Source organism: Pongo pygmaeus, chromosome 5 (genome assembly GCF_028885625.2).
Source record: "Pongo pygmaeus isolate AG05252 chromosome 5, NHGRI_mPonPyg2-v2.0_pri, whole genome shotgun sequence".
Lineage (NCBI taxonomy): Eukaryota > Metazoa > Chordata > Mammalia > Primates > Hominidae > Pongo > Pongo pygmaeus.
The window spans coordinates 134,776,708-134,797,227 of NC_072378.2; the positions used below are offsets into that span (position 1 = coordinate 134,776,708).

Genomic DNA, 20,520 nt, shown 5'->3' on the forward strand with positions numbered 1-20,520 from the left:
TTAGCCTAAGAAAGTTTTGATAGCCCAACATAATTGAAATGGTGGCCATGCATCTTTCCACCCTAGTTACTCTTACCTGCATGTTTTGAGTCACCAAACGTGTGTCCTGCTCAGCCTTGCCCAGGCAACTGTGAATGACAGCCCTTTCCAGAGCACCTCAGAATGAGAGGGGCATGTCATACCACCTTCCTTTCTTCCAAGAAATGCCAGGTCACAGGGGGTGTTCACTTATTCTCAAGTGACATTCTTGTCCTTAAAATATTTTTTTCCTCCATTATGGTTGTGACAATTGTTAGCATAAATATGAACCGAAAGAAGGACAATTCTTATGAAGCCCAAATTGGGTTTAAGTTATAAGTAACAGTTGTGTTTTTAAAAAATAACTCATCCTCATCATACAACCAGATAAAGTAGAAATCAATTGCCATATAAGATCTACAAAATTTGGGTATAAATAAAAAGATAACAACTGGATTAAAATGATCCTTTGTCATATTTTACTCTCTTGGAAGTGAACTCTGAGCATACATATAATGATATGCCTAAAAAGTGTCAATGACACAGCAATTTTCAATGAAATTAAGGAAATAAAAGACCCAAAATACTCATACTTAAGATTTGTTAATCCTTATCCCTGGTCAACATTCTATGCAGATCTGAAACTGAAACTATTGCAAAATGATGCAAGACTGTAAGTACTCTCTGGAGTTTGGGTGCATTATTTTTGTAATTCCTTTTATGTAATGGAACTATTTCTTTTTCCAGGGCCATATAAACACCTGAAGAAAGGACAATGTCAGGTCAACAGATTGTGGAATTTGGATTCAGCACCTAAACTATTTGAGGCTGACACTCACTGAAATCCTGAGTGTTTGCACCTGCTGTGGAATAAGTCATTGTCCTTGGACACCTTACAAGGTGCAGTTTGTGCACATTTGGGAAGAAGGAGGAGGCTGGCAGAATGACTTCCTTATCGACCCACTCACCAGCATCTCCATCTCTCTCAGGGAGTGCTGTCCACCCACCGTGTTTTGTTTACATCAATAGCAAAGACATATGAATCATCTTCCACTTTTTAGTTATGAATGAAGAAGTAACCTCTGACACCCACTAATATGACTGGCCCTTACATGCTGGCATATGTCAGACTCTTAGCATCACTCTCATTTCATACTGCTGTTGATGATGTGAATTTTGGGAATATTCTTCCCTATTGGGTCTTTCTCCATGACAGATGATGTCCTTTGGCTTCGGTTTTCCATCTAAGAACTGTTAAGTGGTGCTTGCTAGCTCTACTAAGAATCCTTCCATTGTTGCAAATTTCAGAAAAAAGGTAATGCATTTAAGGAACTTTTCCCTTTGTTAAAATTATTTTCTTTCTATATTAAGTAGCTTATAATTAGGATAAAGAGATTACAAAAACAGGGATGGAGAAGGAGGGGTTGAGGGGAGGAGACAGAGTGCTGGAGAGACAATATCATCACTAGGAAAAGACACGAGTAAAAAAATTGCACAAACAAGAATTATGCTCCTCAAAAAAAGAGCTTTCTGGTCACCTTGCAAGGATTCTATAAAAGTTACAGGTTACAATCGAAATAAGTAAAATATTTAGTTAACAAGGAAATGTGCATCATGCACATAATTACTGAAAGTTATTACCAGTCACTGTGGTAGGAACTGGGGATTAGAGAGAGAATGGATCTGTAGTTCTAGCCTCAAGGAGCTGCTATTTAGCATTAGAGGCAAAATGAAAAAGTACTCATTGTTTTTGCCCATGTTTGCAAAAAGGGGACAAGTTATTGGTCCCCAAAGTAAATGAGATAATGAGAAAAAACTTCTGGGAAAAAAGTGAGAATACTATAGCTGATTAACTTACTGTTTAGTTCTCTTAAAAATATCTACCTTCTTATCATTATAATCCGGAATGAAAATCAGGAGGACTGCCTAGTACTGCCAATTCTGACAGTGATCTGGTAAGACATTTTCAATTATTTCCTCTGTAAATGTTTTAATATCAGATTAGAAATGTGTTTCTACTTTCTAATTTGTAATGTAAGACTTCAAAATCTGTTTGAATACTACTGTAGAAAGTCTGTGTTGAAGGATAAAATTCCCCCATATTTTAGAATGGACTCTTTACATTCAATTAATTTATTAGTTAAAGACAGTGATTAATGCATCCCAAAATATCTAGGGATGTAGTCTTTTCTAATTATTTCACCATAGCATAGAAGAATTGCTATTAAGAGTTGGCCAACAGGCCAGGTGCAACGGCTCATGCCTGTAATCCCAGCACTTTGGGAGGCTGAGGCTGGATCACTTGAGCCCAGGAGTTTGAGACTAGCTTGGGCAAAATGGCAAAACTCTGTCTCTGCAAAAATACAAAAATCAGGCAGGCATGGTGGCATGTGCTTGTAGTCCGAGCTACTCAGAGTTGGGGGCTGAGGTGGGATTCGCCCGGGAGAAACGAATACAGAGGTCTGGGTACGCAGGGATATAGGGTCAAGTTAGCAAGTTAACTGAGCACATCGGGTTCCCTGTGGATATTGCCACTTCAAAGAGGCTCAAAAGCTCTGAAATTTCATGAAGAATTTTCTCAGGTTTGGCAGATATGAAATTGTTGAACACTAAGAGAAAAATGGGGAAAAGTAAATTAAGGCCTATCCAAATTATTATTTTAAATTGCATAGCTCAAGATGTTTTGAACATCACATTAAAGTTGTCACATTAAATTTGCCAAATTAAAAGTGTATCATGTAGTGACTGATAGTAAACTAAATACATGAAATTATGGGTGTTCAGAAGATTTTTAAAGAACTGATTGGTTTTACTTTGGAACAGTAACAATGCAGTGAGGCATCTTGGGACAAAGATTGGAAGATGAAGAAAGCCAGAGAATTAAGCCTGACATTTGGGAGCCACTTTTCCCCTTGAACAACAATAATAATGGCCCTTAGGCTTTCTGCGGAAAGGAGGGTGTTTGTTTAAAAAACAAAAAGACAGAGACATTCAGAGACAGAGAAAAAGAAGAAAGGAAAAGCAAAAAGATTCCAGAAATAAAGGGGAAAACATAACCCTTACCATGCAGGAAAATTACAATTCACTTGGATTAACCATAAGAAGATTAAAAAGTCATATATTGACCAATTTTAATGTTTTCTGGAAGAAGAAACACACCTTTTCACACTGTGAGCTGTACAGAAGCCGACTCTGTGGTTTTTGGTGTGTAAAAACATATAGTAATAATAATTATACCACTTTACACCTTTATGGTGTTTTGGGTTTACAGATTCTCCATACAGTTAATCTATTTTGGGTTTACAGATTCTCCATACAGTTACTCTATTTTGATCTTCATACCAAACCTATCCTAAATTGGGGTTTAGAGGAAGTGTGAGGCTGACAAAAAGATGTTCTGCCTTTTGTTCAGGACTTGTGCTCAGGGCTGTGTTCTCATTTTGAGGTTGGATTTTGTACACTCACATTCTCATTTATCTCTCTAGTGCTCAAGATATTCACAAACTTTTTTACTGTCAGGGATGCATAAATGAACAATACTTTATTAGAGCTATATTCTAAGCCAACTGGGTCGTCCTACCTTAGATTCAAAGTTAGATTATGGCTCAAAACGAATCCTTAGCGTATTTCTGGTGTTCAAAAAGAATAGGTTGAAGCCGAGACGGGTGGATCACTTGAGGCCAGGAGTTCGAGACCAACCTGGCCAACATGGCAAAACCCCGTCTTTACTAAAAACACAAAAAATTAGCCAGGCATGGTGGCGTGCACCTGTAAATCCAGCTACCTGAGAGCCTGAGGCAGGAGAATCGCTTGAACCTGGGAGGTGGAGGCTGCAGTGAGCCGAGATCATGCCATTGCACTCTGGCCTGGGTGACAGAGTTGGACTCTGTCCCAAAACATAAAAAAAAAGAGAATAGGTTATTTTATATTTCCTGAATTACATATAGTTGTAATACCTTGCTCAGGATCTTGCCTATAGTGGCCAAGAAATATTGCTTAAAATCGACTCTTGAATTACACTAGCATACTGTAGGCACCATATCAAACATGTAGGACAGGGGTTCTCAATCCCCAGGCCGCTGACCGGTACCAGTCTGTGTCCTGTTAGAAACCAAGCCACACAGCAGGAGGTGAGCAGTGGGCAAGCATTACAGCCTGAGCTCCGCCTCTTATCAGATCAGTGGTAGCATTAGCTTCTCAAAGGAGCGCAAACCCTATTGTGAACTGTGCATGTGAAGGATCTAGGTTGCGCATTCCTCACAAGAATCAATGCCTCATGATCTGAGGTGGAACAGTTTCATCCTGAAATCATTCCCCACATCCCACCCCCCTAAAGCCCATCTGTGGAAAAATTGCCTTCCACGAAACTGGTCTCTGGTGCCAAAAATGTTGGGGACCACTGGTCTAAGACTTACCAGGTAAGTTAAAGACAAACCTTTAAGGAATTTTCAATTTAGTATCTTGTTATCCCTATATGAAGATATTTGAACTCATTCATATTTTTTGTTTGTTTTTGTTTTTTGTTTTGAGACCGAGTCTTGCTCTTTCGCCCAGGCTGGAATACAGTGGCATGATTTTGGGTCACTGCAACCTCCGCCTCCCAGGTTTAAGTGATTCTCCTGTCTCAGCCTCCTGAGTAGCTGGGATTACAGGCGTGTGCCACCATGTCCAGCTAACTTTTGTATTTTTAGTAGAGACAGGATTTCTCCATGTTGGCCAGGCTAGTTTTGAACTCCTGTCCTCAAGTGACCAGCCTGCCTCGGCCTCCCAAAGTGCGGGGATTACAGGCATGAGCCACTGCCTCGGCCCTTATATTTGGTTTTGCTTATATGTCTTATAAGATTATTTCATAATGTTATCTGCTTCTAAATCTGTTAACCTAGTTTTGCTAAATGTAGTTCAAACAACATTTATCTTTGGATTTTCACTACCTTTTTGGCTTGTCACCGTAAACAAGAGGGATTGATAACAAGAGAAAAACAATCCACCTTATTGCAGCAGCCCGGTTTCTGATCCTAGGCACCATTTACTAACTTAGAAAATGGGAAAGAATTACATGTCTCTTTCCCCAAGAGAGTTAGTGAGTGGTAAAAACATTTAGGCGGTGGGTGAGGAGAATGTTTCTTATTGGTAAAAGGAATTTTTAATAGGGAGAGAGACGAGATGAGAATAGAAAACTAAGGGAAACACAAGGCCATTTTTTGTTTGTTTGTTTTTGAGACAGGATCTCAGTTTGTCACCCAGACTGGGATGCAGTGGCACAAATACAGCTCACTGCAGCCTTGACCTCCTACGTTCAAGCGATCCTCCCACTTCAGTCCCCCAAGTGGCTGGAACTACAGGTGTGTGCCACCACACTTGGCTAATTTTTGTATAACGAGGCCATTTTTAATGGAAATATTTATGATATCTGAATTTCCTCCATGTTGAAAATCCATATTTATTGTTCTTATTTTTCTTGTACTTTACTTTCATTGTTCATTAATTACATGGGAAAATAACACTTCTATGCAATGTATAACCATTTTTAACAAATAAGAGTAATAGTGTTGTTTGCACTACTTTGTGTGACATGTCTAAACAATGTAAACTTTTTGTTGTATAGACTTTAGTTATCGTTCAGTACAGTGTGCATGACTGTGTGTAGTCTCTCTCTAGAAGTGTATAATTTGCTGACTATAATGAATCTCTTTTGATAGCAAAACTTTTCTTTTAAAAATATTAATTATTAGGTTGGTGTAAAAGTAACTGCAGTTTTCCCCATTAACCACAATTGCTTTGTACCAACCTAATACCTGGTGGACAGCGGCAAATGGAATGCAGTCACTTCTGCACTGGCATAGGAGACTGCTTGTCTTATCTTCCCCAATGAATCTCCTGGCAGAAGTAGTTTCTACTAGGAGAAGAAAAAAAATTACAGTAAGACCCCATGGAAAGAAAATGTGTGGTGCAAGAGCCTCGCTAAGTGTCCCGAACACAGGAAGCAACCAGCCAATACTGTTGACTTGAATTCCAAATTGATCCAGTGTTCTTTGATTGTATTTTGACTAAGTAAAGGCATCTCTCTATACACTTGTCCACTTTGAGATTTATCTGTTGATTTTCGTTTGCTTGTTTTTGGTCTCTAAAGATTTCAGTTATTTTATAAGCAGATGCTTTTTCCATTATCTTTCCTCTCTTCTTTGTATTAGCATTCCTAAGACATACACAATCAGTATATCTTACCAGTTACACTAGAGGTTAGCTTGCTTAAAAAGCAATAGTGTTATTTCTTCTAGCCAAGTACCAACTCGTTGCAGTCAGGCTGCAACCCGGTTATTGTCCTGACCTGTGGCTTCAGCTCTGGGGCAGAGGATGCAATGTGTGCAATGCAATGCACACGTCGATGCAATGGTGTGCAGGAGCTGGCCTCCACTACTTCATGAGAGCTGTTTGTGTGCAACTTTTTCCAGCTTCATGTTAACCATAGTAGGAATATTTATACCATGGAGGTCAGCAAACATCACAAATCAGATCTTTTTTTCTTTTTCCTCCAGAAAGTCAGTAGTTAAGCATTTACCAGCACACCACTGGTTAGATATGAGGTGGAGAGAGAAGTTGAAGAGGGGTGGGAAATGAGATCATGAGCTATTCAAAGGGCCTATAATAAAACAAAAGAGTGAACCAAAGCAGCTTCATGTTCTTCAGTCCTCATCAACACCAACAGTTCTCACAGGCTGCTCTTTGCTGGAGTCAGTGTAATATCACAGAGGAGCCTGGACTGGGAATTAAAAGACCTGGTTTCTGATCCTCATGCTGCCACCGCATGCCTGTATGATGTGGACTACTCATTTAACTTCTCCCAGTCTCAGTTTTCTTCTCTGTAGCACAAAAGTATAGAGGTGGGGTGCAGCTTAGATCCTCGTTGTTCTAAGTGTGCTTCAGAAACTCAGAATGGGCATCACCTGGGAACTTGTTAGGCCAACCTGAGGTCTACTGAAACAGAATCTGCATTTTAACAAGATCCTTAGCTGTGCTGTGTGCACATTCAGGGAAGCACTAGAGTAGGTAAGTGGTCCTCAAACCTGGATGAGTATTTGGAAAGATTAAAAAATATGTATTTTGCTGGGCATGGTGGACCATGCCTATAATCTCAGAACTTTGGGAGGCTGAGGCAGGAGGATCACTTGAGCCCACTGCAACCTCTGTCTCCCAGGTTCAAGCAGTTCTCCTGCCTCAGCCTCCTGAGTAGGAGTTCAAGACCAGCCTGTGCAATATAGTGAGATTCCAGCTCTATAAAAAATAAAAAAGTTAGCTGGGCATGGTGGTGTGCGCCTGTGGTCCCAGAAACTTGGGAGGCTCAGGTGGGAGGATCACCTGAGCCTGGGAAGCCGAGGCTTCAGTGAGCCATGATTGCACCACTGCTCTCCAGCCTGTATGACAGAGCAAGATCCTGTCTTAAATAAAAGAATAAATAAAATAAAAATACATATTTCTGGCCTTTATTCCTGATATATTGGGTCAGAATGTCTGGAGATGAATCTCAGACTTTTTATTTTTAAAAAGTGCCCCCAAATCTTTTGAGAACCAACAAGTGATGGGATCCATTAGCTCAAATGGTTCCCCGTGGTTTTCCCTCTCTCTCTCTCTTTTTTTTTTTTTTTTATTTAGATGGAGTCTTGCTGTGTTGCCCAGGCTGGAGTGCAGTGGCTTGATCTCAGCTCACTGCAAACTCTGCCTCCTGGGTTCAAGCCATCTTCCCACCTCAGCCTGCCAAGTAGCTGGAATTACAGGCACCTGCCACCTGCCACCATGCCTGGCTAATTTTTGTATTTTTAGTAGAGACTGAAAATACAGGGTTTCACCATGTTGGCCAGGCTGGTCTGGAACTCCTGACCTCAAGTGATCCGCCTGCCTTGGCCTCCCAAACTGCTGGGATTACAGGCGTGAGCACCCAGCCTCCTTGTGGTTTTCATAGTCTATGTCTGCTCTCACAAAAGTTGCCAGCCTTCAAGATATGCTCTCCTTCTCCCTGCCCAGTGTTGATAGTTACTAGAATTGGTGGAAAGCAATTCTTGAAGGGCTTAGGGAGTATGAATTTGTAAACCACCTTTATTTCATAAAATTTGAGAAGGCACTGTAAAAAGCTTAGATTTTGGAGTGCATAAAATAATCTTCTAAATATGAAAAAAAAATAAGCCAGCAGAAATAGGTTACTTCATGGGGTTGGAAGAGAAACTAAAGGAAAATAAATGACACTGTAAATGTACCTGTCTTTTGAAATCCTAGCTGACATTAAATTCGTAGCCATGCAGAGGTTTTAGATGTGCTTGTCTGAGACAGTGAAGCTTAATGGACCAAATGTGGCTGAAAGATCAGGAAATCTACTTTTAGCCACAAATTATGAAGTGGAGATATATAATTATTTTATTGTGATTCTTCAAGCGAATACACTTGAAAGATACAAAGCATGGCTTTCTCATGAAGTAATTCTATGATCATGTGCACTTTTTATTTTAAAATTTGTTTTTACCAAATACAGCTATAATATAAGCAGCTTATTCCTGGCCAAAAACCCACCTAAGAATATCAATTAGGAATTTGGTTGGCTTCCAAAAATAAAAAAAAATTGACTTATAAGTAAGAAAGGTTCTTTTTCTCACATTCAAAAAGAGAACCCAGATGTTGGGAGCAGCATTACAGGATTCTCTGGCCTTTCCCTCACGTTGGAAGAGCCACTGCAGCTTCAGACCCCATTGCCATGCCCTTCCAGGCAGGAATGAGCCGAGGAGGGTCAGGGCCAGCCACACCTGCCTCTGCATGGGAATAGCAAAGTTGTCTCACTTTGACACCTAGCAGGATTCTTCTGACTTTTTGGCCAGAATTAAGTCACATGACCTCCTTTAACTAGAGGAGACTTGTAGAATAGATGCATTTTAAATTTCAAACTACATTGCCAGGGCCTTCTACTTTACTTTTTTTTTTTCTCTAAGTGACAGGATCTCAGCCAGATGCAGTGGCTCATGCCTGTAATCGCAGCACTTTGGGAAGCAGATCACCTGAGGTCAGGAGTTCAAGACCAGCCTGACCAACATGGTGAAACCCCGTCTCTACTAAAAATACAAAAATTAGCCGGGCATGGTGGTGTGCACCTGTAGTCCCAGCTACTCAGGAGGCTGACACACAAGAATCGCTTGAACCTGGGAGGCAGAGGTTGCAGTGAGCCAAGACCACACCACTGCACTTGACTGCACTGCAGACTCTGTCTCCAGGCTGGAGTGCATAGGTGCAATGATAACTCACTGCAGAATCAAACTCCTGGGCTCAAGCGATCCTCCCGCCTTAGTTCCCAAGTAGCTGGGACTACAGGTACAAACCACCATGCCTGGCTACTTTCTACCCTTCTGCTTTTACTCTTCATCCACAGTTCAAAAGACATTCTCTCTTTACTTCAACAAACAAAATTGTATAGTTCCTACAGTAGTCTGCTTAGCAATTAACCCTGTAATGAAATCTTCTCAGATTATTTCCACATAATAAATTCCTCATTTTCTAATAATGTATACGCACATGTTATACCACCACAGCAGCTATTTTTGTATCTACTGCTCTATTATAATAGACCTTTTTTTTTTTTTAGTTTATCTCCTGTGCTTCTCAGAAACCAGTTATTCTTATAATCCCTCCATGTCTTGAGCTCACCGTGCCTAGTAATGTCTGCTTAGCTGAACTGAGAAAAACACAGACTGTGTCACCCTACTCTTCTCTGCTACGCAGAGTGGCATGTGCAAAGCTCTGTATGCAGCCCAAGCCTACATCTCATTGGTGCCTTTGTTTACACAGCAAACTCTTTCTGACATGTTGGATGCTTGATAGTCATACAAATTACAAGGACCACAAATACAAATCATAATTGCAGATGTCATACATTTTAGTGATCTCTGTTGAAAGATTGAATTTGAGTGGTTTGCACACCATCCAAGGAATTTTTCTGAGGAAACTCGTGATTAGAAAGAGGCTACAATATTCCATCTCTTAGAAGGGTTGCCAGGAAATGAACATGCTGCATGCATGACAAGCATGAATACTGACAAGCATGAATCCTGAGAATCAGTGGCCTGGAACTCCGCTGGTGTAAGCGTGAAAGTGCAGGCACTAGACAAACCCCATAGCAGGCAGTGACATGTGGGTTAGTTTATGAGGAAAAGAATCAACAAACTACTTATTATGTGTATTTTCTCTCCCTTTTGCTTCTCAGCCTTCTGTTTCAAGTTATTTTTATGCTCATCTCACACTCTCCGTATTTTTCAGACATGCATTAACAAATTAGAAAGATGACTTTGTACTGGCACTTGCATATTTCTCCTGATGGATGTATCCCCGAAACGCATGTGTGAAATACATTAGTTTGAAAACAATCACAAGTGGTGAAGTTGGTGATTCAGGAATTAGGAGGTCAGACATGAAAACAACAAGGAAAAACCAGAAAGAATTAAAAAATCTACAGGGAAAAAACCTATGATGACACACATGGAAAGTGAGAAATATCAGTTACAATAGTCAAATTCAAAAGTCAAAAATAGATTCTGCCTCTCTGCGGCATAACTTATCAATGTAGCACATTTCTGAGGAAGCATTCTCTTCTTCCAACTGTAGCTATGTCTACAAACAAGTTTAAGGGGAGAAGTCTACCAAAAATAACATGAAATAATCATTTTTAAATGACTTGATGCTAAGTGGCCCCGTGACTCAATTTTTCATTTTCAACTAGTTGGTGTACAATCAAGTCAGCTGCCTACATGGACAAAAATGCAATGCACATCTTATTAACAAATGTGTGATTTATGTATTTTCTCATTCTTGATGTGCATTCAGAAGGAATAAAGGATCTTCTTGGGAAAAAAGTGTTTACCACACCTGGTAAGTTGCCATTGTTCACCTTCCAGGTAATTGTGTTATTTTGGTCTTCAAGGCCCTGTGGTACTTGGAAGCAATTCCTTAATAGTCAAACAAGAGCACATTGCCAGGTTTCCATTGTCAATGTTGCAGAACTTACTAGTGTTTAATACTTTGTAGAAGGAGGAATATTTAAATACAAATCTTGTTTTAGGAAAGTGCTCCATAGAAAGTAAGTTGGGGAAAGTACCAGAGTCATTTCTATCAAAAGATACATTTCAGGATCTGGGAGAATTTGCTAAAATTAAAAAAGAAAGAAAATTAAGAGAGAGAGAGAGAAAGATCTGTTCAGATTCGTTTCAACAACCAGTGGTTGTTCTACATCCATGGGATGTAGAACTTTTCATTAGCCAAGAGAAGGAGAGATCATACTCATACCATATGACTTCCTGGTGGAAGGTGGAAACCCAACATTCAGATGATCATTTGAAACATCATCTTCCCCTTTTTGAGATTTTAAAAGATACAAAAAAAATACACTCATGACCCAGCTATTCCACTTTTTAATATATACCCAAGAAAATTAAAAACATACGTCCACACAAATACCCATATGAATATTAATAGCAGCATGATTCATAATAGTCAAAAAGTGGAAACAACCCACATGTGCGTCAGCTGATGAATGGATTAACAAACGTGATACACTCATACAATGGAATATTATGCAGCATAATAAGGAATGAAGAACTGATTCATGCTATAAACAATGAACGAACCTTGGAAACATTATTCTAAGTGAAATGTCAGACACAAAAGGCCACATATTGTATGATTCCATTTGTATGAGGTGTCCAGGTCAGGCAAATCCATAGAGATGGAAGGTAGATTATGGGTTCCCAGTGGCTGAGAGGAGAGGGAGAGTGGCGAGTGAGGGCTAATGGATAATGGGACTTTTAGGGTGATGATAAACATTTTAAGAACTAAATGTGTGGAAAGTTGCATAACTTTGTGGCTATACTAACAATGACTAAATTGTACACTTTAAAGGGGTAAATGTTATGGTATATGAATTATATCTCAACAAAGAAATTATTCAAAAAATACTCCTGGTACCAAATGACTGTTAACATAAAAGTGATGTTATCACATAGATGACTCTGAGATATAGCTCCCAAACACCACATATGTTTTTAAAAGGAAAGAAACCAAAAACGAGCCTATTTCAATATGGTGAAAATTTTAATGAACTAAAAAATGTTTGTTTGTGGTTCCTTCCATATAGAGAGCCTCATTTCTCAGCCAATTAAAGCAACTAAACCTAAACTGAAATTATACAGATTTACAGGGTCTGTGGTGGGCAAGTCTATGGATGGGGCCTGGTTGTCTCTGCCCCTCCTATCTCATTTCTGGGATTTTCCTGTCGTTTTGTTTGAGTGCCCTTCAGGTACTGAGTGCTTTTATGAAGTTGTGCATTCTTCTTTCTCCATGCCTATGTCTGCCTCCACACTGCCTTTGAGAAGAACATCTCTGCTCTCAGCTTAACCAAAGCTTGAAATTTGGGGTCCCATGTTTTAGCTGCTATCAGTTCAGCCCAAAGAATGACAGGTGAAACTTCAGGCAAGCAGAGAGATATCCTTGTGCTTAGCAAGAAATGCACTGAGGAGACAGCTGACAGTGGACTCACTCTTAGTCTTAGCGTGGCATCTGTCCTCTCTGGCAGCATTGATTGGCCACATCATAGGTTTAAATGGCTGGATATTCAATATCTCACAGGGAGCAATCTCCAGAAGATTTAATTATATGTAAAAGGCCAGGGAACTTCGGCAATTTAGTGAACATTTTTTTCTCTTTCTTTCTTTTTCTTTCTTTCTCTTTCTTTCTTTCTTTCTTTCTTTCTTTCTTTCTTTCTTTCTTTCTTTCTTTCTTTCTTTCTCCTTCTTTCTCTCTCTCTCTCTTTCTTTTTTCTTTCCTTTTCTTTCTTTCTGATGGAGTCTCGCTCTGCTGCCTAGGCTGGGGTGCAGCAGTGTGATCCTGGCTCACTGTAATTTCCACCTCCCAGGTTCAAGCAATTTTCCTGCCTCAGCCTCCTGAGTAGCTGGGATTACAGGCACCCGCCACCATACCCAGCTAATTTTTTTTTATTTTTTCAGTAGAGACAGGGTTTCACCATGTTGGCCAGGCTGGTCTCGAACTCCTGACCTCATGCGATCTGCCCACCTCGGCCTCCCAAAGTTCTGGGATTACAGATGTGAGCCACCGAGCCCGGCCTAGTGAACATTTCTTATGTTAAACCAAATGCTATTCAATAAGTTTTAGCTTCAAGTGGGCTGAGTTTCACATCATTATGAATGAGAAATTTAAGGGATAGACCCTATGCTGACCTCACAGTCATCCCTTCATTCCCTCTTCCTTTAAGATGTTTTCTACCTAGGAGGTTACTCAGGCCCTTGCACATGTGGTCTCCTGGCAGCAGATCCATCTCTGACATTTGCAGATGGTGCAAGAGTACAGATGAAGGCCTCCACCCTTCCAACTCATAGTTTGCCCCTTTTATGTTCTTAGCTGCTGCTCAGTCCTGCAACTTGACCCCCACGCACACTCATGTGTATGTGAACATTGCAGCTGCAACCCGGGAGCCTGCAAAGAGTTGCCCTTTGGACTTTCTCAGGTTAGGAGTGCAGTTAACAGCTGTAATGCTGTGACTTGAAGAGTAGCCCACACAGGCTGTGGAAGGGCTAGGGTATTCGGGAGAGAAAGTTCAGAGTTCAAGGTACCCAAAGTATGGACTAGAAGGGGGTGCCTTGGTTCCAGGTGGGCATGTCTCTTTGGCTTCATGGGTCTCTCTCCTCTTAAAACTAAAGCAGGCACCTCAGGCTAGGATACCATTTGCCTGGGTCCAAAGGGAGAACTGTCTGGAAATCTTATTCCACCAGTCTTTCAGGCAGATCCAGCCATAGAGCTGTGTCTTAACCCTGAGAGGAAGCAGAGCTATGCCTTAAGCCAGCTCCTTAATCTACATCATTTTCTTTGCAACTGGACACATTTTATTAATATATGTATCTATACTGCATGTAAATAGGAAAGAGGACCCTGGCTAATTCTCTTGTTAGAGTAAGACAAGAAGTCCATGAAATTTGGGGAAACCAGGCCAAGGTTTGGGTCCAAAAGAGACCTCCTTCAAACACATACACACCCGTTTTTCCACATGTGAGTAATTACTAAACTCTTTGGCCCTCACCAAAACAACCAGCAGGACCCAGGAGTTTAATGAATTTTTCTCACTTCCATGGAGCAGTAAAATTGAGTTTTTATTTATTAGAAACTTAAAATGTTTTTTAATTCTGTGGAAGTAATTTAGAAATTGGTGTGAAGTGTAATTGATTTTTATAAACATGCATATTGTAGATTTTTCATTAATAAGCATTTGCATTGTAATTTGTTTGTGCATGAGTGCCCTGGACTTTCCAGATGCTAATGAACAAAGTGCTAGAGTGTGCTTTCTACAAAGCGAAATTCATTATTTTCATTTTTATTTTTAACTCTTTTCTCAAAATGAGAGCAAGAGAAAGCTATTGGAAAGATAATTTCTAGAAAGAAAGGTGAACTCAGCTCTTTTTGATAATTATGTTTTTCCTCTCAATCTTGTTTAGCAAAAGCTGAAGAACTTGCCTGTCACACTCCTGATACTTTCTCTAATTAGTCCTGGCTTCATATATATGTGTATATATACACGTATGAAATACTCTTTCATGTATATATGAAAAGACTATTTAGAATGATTATTTGTACCGCATATAATTAAGTAGGGCTGTGTCCTGATCTATAATCACTAGAGACTCCCTTCTGAGAAAATACTCCTGACTTAACCACACAATTTATTCTACATTGTGGTGCCTTCAGGGATACACCCTTCTGGAGTACATTAGTTTCCTCAGACAGACCAGAAATGATTACCAAGGGAGGAACCTCTTCCGATAAGCCCTCTTTTCATTTCTTTGATATGGGTGCATCGATCCCTAAGTCCTCATCTGGACTGCTACCTTAATTTGCAGAGCCCAAGTGAAAACACACACAAAAAAACCCCTCAAAGTCCCTTCAAAAAGCAGGGGTGGTGGTGGGGGGAGGTGTGGAAGATTTCCTTTCTTTCTCTTTTGGCCTGTCATGGGGTCTCTTACTTGCTATTTAATTTCATGCTCTCTTTGACACAGGGGTATTCACAGGGTGAGTGCAGATGGTCTCAGGTAGCTCAGGCCTGCCCAGCCACTCGGTGCATGGGGTGTGTGCACCCAGCTTCCATGCCCCCTGCAGGCCCAGGCGCCTGCCTGCCCAAATGGCTGTAGTCACTGGAAGGGGGTTGGGGAGCAGAGAGTGGAGGGGTGGGAGATAATGGGAGTGGATGAGGAAGCTCCTCACCCCCTGTTCCATTGTCCTCCTGGACTTCACTTACAAAACACAAACTCCAAGATGAAATTGTTAGGCATTTTAAGGGGCTTCACCCATGAAAGATGGGCAACTCTCCTGTCATAAAAGAAGTCCACAGAAGGATCCATAACTTCTGTGCCAGGTCAATAGTGCTCTGATTTCCTTTCTTTCTGCCTCCAGTGAATATCCAGGGACTACAGATGGGGTCAGCAGCATGCCCAGTCACCTGCATTGCCTAATGAATGGCTGACTGCCTCAGCATCCCCTGGGCAGAGGTGGGGAGGACTTGTTTACAGCCTGATATGGTTAGGCTTTGTGTCCCTACCCAAATCTCATCTTCAATTGTAATCCCCACGTGTTGAGGGAAGGAAGTGATTGGATTATGGGGGTAGTATCCCCCATGCTGTTCTCATGATAGTGAGTGAATTCTCACGAGATCTGGTGGTTTTATAAATGATAGTTTTTCTTGCACTCTCACATGCTCTCTGTTGCCTACCAACATGTAAGACAGGCTTGTTTCCCCTTCTGCCATGATTGTAAGTTTCCTGAGGCCTTCCCAGCCATGCAGAATTGTGGGTCAATTAAACTTTTTTCCTTTATAAGTTACTCAGTCTCTGGCAGTTCTCTATAGCAGTGTGAAAACAGACTAATACACAGCTTAATTCTGGATTTATCTTAGCCTTCACTCCTCAAGCAGTCCAGGCATGGTGGCTCACGCCTGTAATCCCAGCACTTTGGGATTGATCTCTTGAGGCCAGGAGTTTGAGAACAACCTAGTGAGACTTCATCTCTACTGAAATCAAAAATTTAAAAAAATTAATAAAATATGAAGTTCCCACTCCATAGTTTAATGACACATGCACTATTATGTGGTTTTACTTTTCTCATGGAAAAGCTATACATTATAGAAAATGCAAAACATCGAGAACAGAAGAAAACAAATCACCAGAATTTCCGTCTTACTGTCCAGAAATAATTGCTTAGCATTTTAGCATATGTATTTTGGTCTTTTTACATATATGGCTATGGTGCATATGTTATTGAGATATTGTAAATATTGCTTTAAAACACACTTTCATTCACTCAATAATACACCATGAATATCTTCCATATATTATTATTAATCTAAAACATTATTTGAAAACTTTTGGGTGCATACCACTCAACTGGGAGCATGTGGGAAATAAAGATTCTAAAGTCTCTCACTCGCAGAGATTCTCATTCATAATCTCAGATGGAGACTCATAAATCTGATATCTGCCTTTTGAAGAAGCACCCCAGAAGATTCTGATGGAGGTGATCCTCAGAGCTTGCTCTGACAAACACTGATCTACAATACGATTTTAAAATGCTGCACTGTGTTCCATCATATAGGTGTACCATAATTTATTAAACCAGTTTCATACTGTTCATTTGACATTAGTTTCTAAATTTTCACATGCATGATTAATTCTTCAAATAAATCGTTCTGAACATCTCTAATTATTTCCTTAGGAAAATTCTGCAAAGTGGAATTACTGGGTCAAAGGGAATGTAAACCTGAGCAAAGTAGATGGCAGTGTGAATGAAAAAGCAAATCAGTAAGCTGTAAAATACTACACTAATATGATAGAACAGCTGCCATTTATTGAGGGACTTTTGTATACCAGGCCAGGGGTTCTTAAATTTTCTTGTGAATCAGAATCACCTGGATGGCTTGTTAAAACCAGGTTGCTGCTACCTTCTCTCCGTCCCAGTTTAATTCATTAGGTCTGTGATGGGACTGGGAATTTGCAATTCTAAGAAGTTTCCAGGTGATGCAGATACTGGTCCTAGGCCAGGCCACACTTTGGACACCACTAGACACTATTCTAGGTGTCTTATTAAACTTCACAGCAGTCTTTTACAGTTGATGACTGAGATGCAGAGAGGGTCTGAGGTTATGAAGCTAATGATGGCAGAGCTGGGATTTGATTCAAAATTTGATGATTCAAAAGCTGATGGTTTTCCCACCAGGCACCCTGGTTTCTTACTTCATTTTACTGCCCACAGATAAAATATTTTAGATGTCTTCCTAACAAGCACTGAAGGTTTCAGTGTCAGCGTCACCCCTTCCCCACTCCAATCTATTAGGGATACATGAGGGAGGAGGGAGGTTACGAAGTGTTTGGCTGAGAAATTCCTCAGGGGAAACTGGTTGGATAAGTTACACTCCACCATTCACATCAATATGAAGGGTTGCCTCCCTGCCCTGCTGTGGCCTCAATGACATGTGGACATCAAGAGAATAATTTCTCATCTCTTACTGCAACCACATAATAATCCTGCCTTGGAAGAGAGATCTGTCTTCTCCAAAAACCACCTCCAACCTTCTCCACACAATGGCTTACATAACCTGTTTGTTCAGGCAGTTCAGAAAACAAATTTCATCAGTGCAGAAAACAAAGCACTCCTATCAAACTGGTTGGTTAATGATACCCAGCAGAGCAAACACCCAGTGGATTGGCAGAACGTGAGCCAGGTTGGCTTCTAACAGACTCAGCTTAAGACACCCAGAATCACCAAGTGAATCAGACACATTTCATAACTAAAGACACCTGAAGACCTAATTATGCAAATTTTACCTGTTTGTTACCTTGGGGTCTGGACATCCTGCTGTCTTTCCGTGTGTTGATGGTTGTGTGTGAAGATTATTTGTGCGTCATTTAGTATCCATTTATTCATCCTGTGAGCTGAGGATTCTGCTAAGCACCCTACAGGAGAAAAGGAATATTGTCTGTTTAAAACGTGTTTTGTGTGGCTTCTTGGACAGTGTCCCTGGATGTGGGTACCTGAGAACAATCCATCCTTACTGTTCCATTTCCTAATGGAAAATGCACTACTTCCATCCATGTGAAACATAAATTTAGTCTGGGATGCTTTATTATGTAAGACAAGGCAGGCTATGCATTCCAAGAGATATTTTGTCTAGAGATGATAAGGAGCATTGCACTGTCTTTGGCTTTATTATTTTCAACAACCCCCTAACTGGATAAGGAAAGGTTTTAGGTCAACAAGACTTGGGAAGTCTGCAGAGGAACCAGCATTCATAATCTGAGTTGCTCCAGCTGCCAGAAGTAGTGTCAATAATTGACAGTTTCGTGGCTGAAGGACTATAGTAGTTATAATTGTCTGACATAAGAAATACTCAATGACATAAGGCATTTTCTATAATGAAAAGAATTAACATTCCTACTGGATTGTTGTCTTTCAGGAATGCATTCAAGACATTTCTATATTAGGTAAGAAATTTGATTAAGAGCCTCTCTCTCATATGAATGGTCTTTTGTTTTTTGTTTTCTGTTTTTTTTTCTTTTCTTTTTTGAGACATTGCTCTGTCACTCAGGCTGGAATGCAGTAACGTGATCTCGGCTCACTGCAACCTCTGTCTCCTGGGTTCAAGTGATTCTTGTGCCTCAGCCTCCCGAGTAGCTGGGATTACAGGTGCACACCACCAAGTCCAGTTAGTTTTTGCATTTTTAGTAGATACTGGGTTTTGCCATGTTGGCCAGGCTGGTCTCAAACTCCAGACCCCAAGTGATTCACCCACCTTGGCCTCTCAAAGTGTTGGGATTACAGGCGTCAACCACCACACCTGGCCATGAATCATCTTAAAGGAGGAGTTAAAGGGGGTGCCCCAGGTACAAGAATCACAACTCCGAGGGAGTTTCCGGGTAGGACATGGGAGAGAGGCTTCAGGTGTGTCAGGAATATATAATCTGTAAAACCACAGCATCTTCCTTCTTACAAACAATGCTTTCAGTTTTTGCACCGCATTTAGTGTCTTTCACTGCAGAGCTTTTCCCCAAACCCAGCAATTCACAAATTATGCATTTGTGGAATTGTTGAAATATTAGTATGTAGTTGAACCTTAGCAAACTGGAATCCAATTAGCTAGAATCATTGTAAAAATTCTATTTTTTAAGAAAATATGAGAAAATTACCTAAAACAAACACATATTACTGACTTAGTATAAAAAAAGAACTTTTTTTAAGGATATATTACACTGTTAATAGAAATTCAGCTTAATATATTTTTAGATTATGATCATTGATAGCTATAATGATTCCATAAGAAATTCTTTCATCAAAAGAAAATCTCTTTGCTATTCTACTAAGAAAATGAGTACTAACAGATTTCAGATATATTCTTAGTAAGAAAGATGAAGACAAAAGGAGCTTTCTATTTGCCACTGAAATAGCCACCACGTATAATTAGCCAGTGTACTCTAGTTACCTATGGTATATGAAAAATTCAACCTATCGATCAGTAATCATACCATGAATACCAAGTACTGTTGGCAAAATTAATATTATATAGATCAGAAAATATAGCCCTAACATTCCCAGATACTAGTGTTAAGTAATCATTAGTGTTTTAAAGCTTTACATTGCACTACATGTGTATAAGGAGGTGTGAGCCAAATTTCTTTGGGAATGTCACAGTCATATTTCCAGAGTCAAACTTATTTGAATATGGAGGCAGTAAGGAGTCATGTGTAATACTTGGGGGCTCCTACGTCTGGGTTCAGAGTCTCTGGGCTCCTCTGCTTTCACGGCTCCCCAGATACATGCCTTCGGGCAAATCATTTTCCTCTGTTCTCTGCAAAATGGGCAGGGCAAGCATCAAGGTTGTAGAGGTGTGACGATTTAGGGAGATAACGTGAATGAGATGCTTTTCACAAAGCCTGGCACTGAGGAAGCACCAAATTAAGTCTTAGCTATGATTATTAAATTTCCATTTCATTATTCATGCTGTGAATATATAGATCTGTGTATTTTTTAATTTAAAGGGAAACTGACCATTTGTAGTAAATGTCTGCATAGTAACATGTAGTTTAGCAATAAATACTTAAGAATCAGACTAACAAAAATATTTGGTATTAACACAAAGTTTTATATAGCTATTTATTTACTTATATATTTATGAGGCAGGATCTTGCTCTGTCACTCTGGCTGGAGTAGCTGGGACTACAAGCAAGTGCCACTAAATGCAGCTAATTTTAAAAAGAAATTTTTTTTTCTTTTTTTCTTTTTTTTTTTTTTTTAGAGACAGGGTCTCACTATGTTGCCCAGGCTGGTCTTGAACTCATGGTCTCAAGTAATCCTTCTGTCTTGGGCTTCCAAAGTCCTGGGATTATAGACATGAGCTACCAAACCCGGCCAGCTTTATAATTTTTAAAA

At 40.1% G+C, this 20,520-nt stretch overlaps 1 long non-coding RNA gene across 1 annotated transcript in view; it reads right to left on the reverse strand.

Annotated features, from left to right (window-relative positions):
• LOC129037983 (uncharacterized) overlaps window positions 1-20,520 on the reverse strand; it is a 46,513-nt gene that overhangs the window by 7,040 nt on the left and 18,953 nt on the right. Inside the window, exon 3 of the long non-coding RNA XR_008503035.2 lies at window positions 17,922-18,050. This is a non-coding gene — a long non-coding RNA (uncharacterized LOC129037983). The remainder of the gene's footprint in view (window positions 1-17,921; window positions 18,051-20,520) is intronic.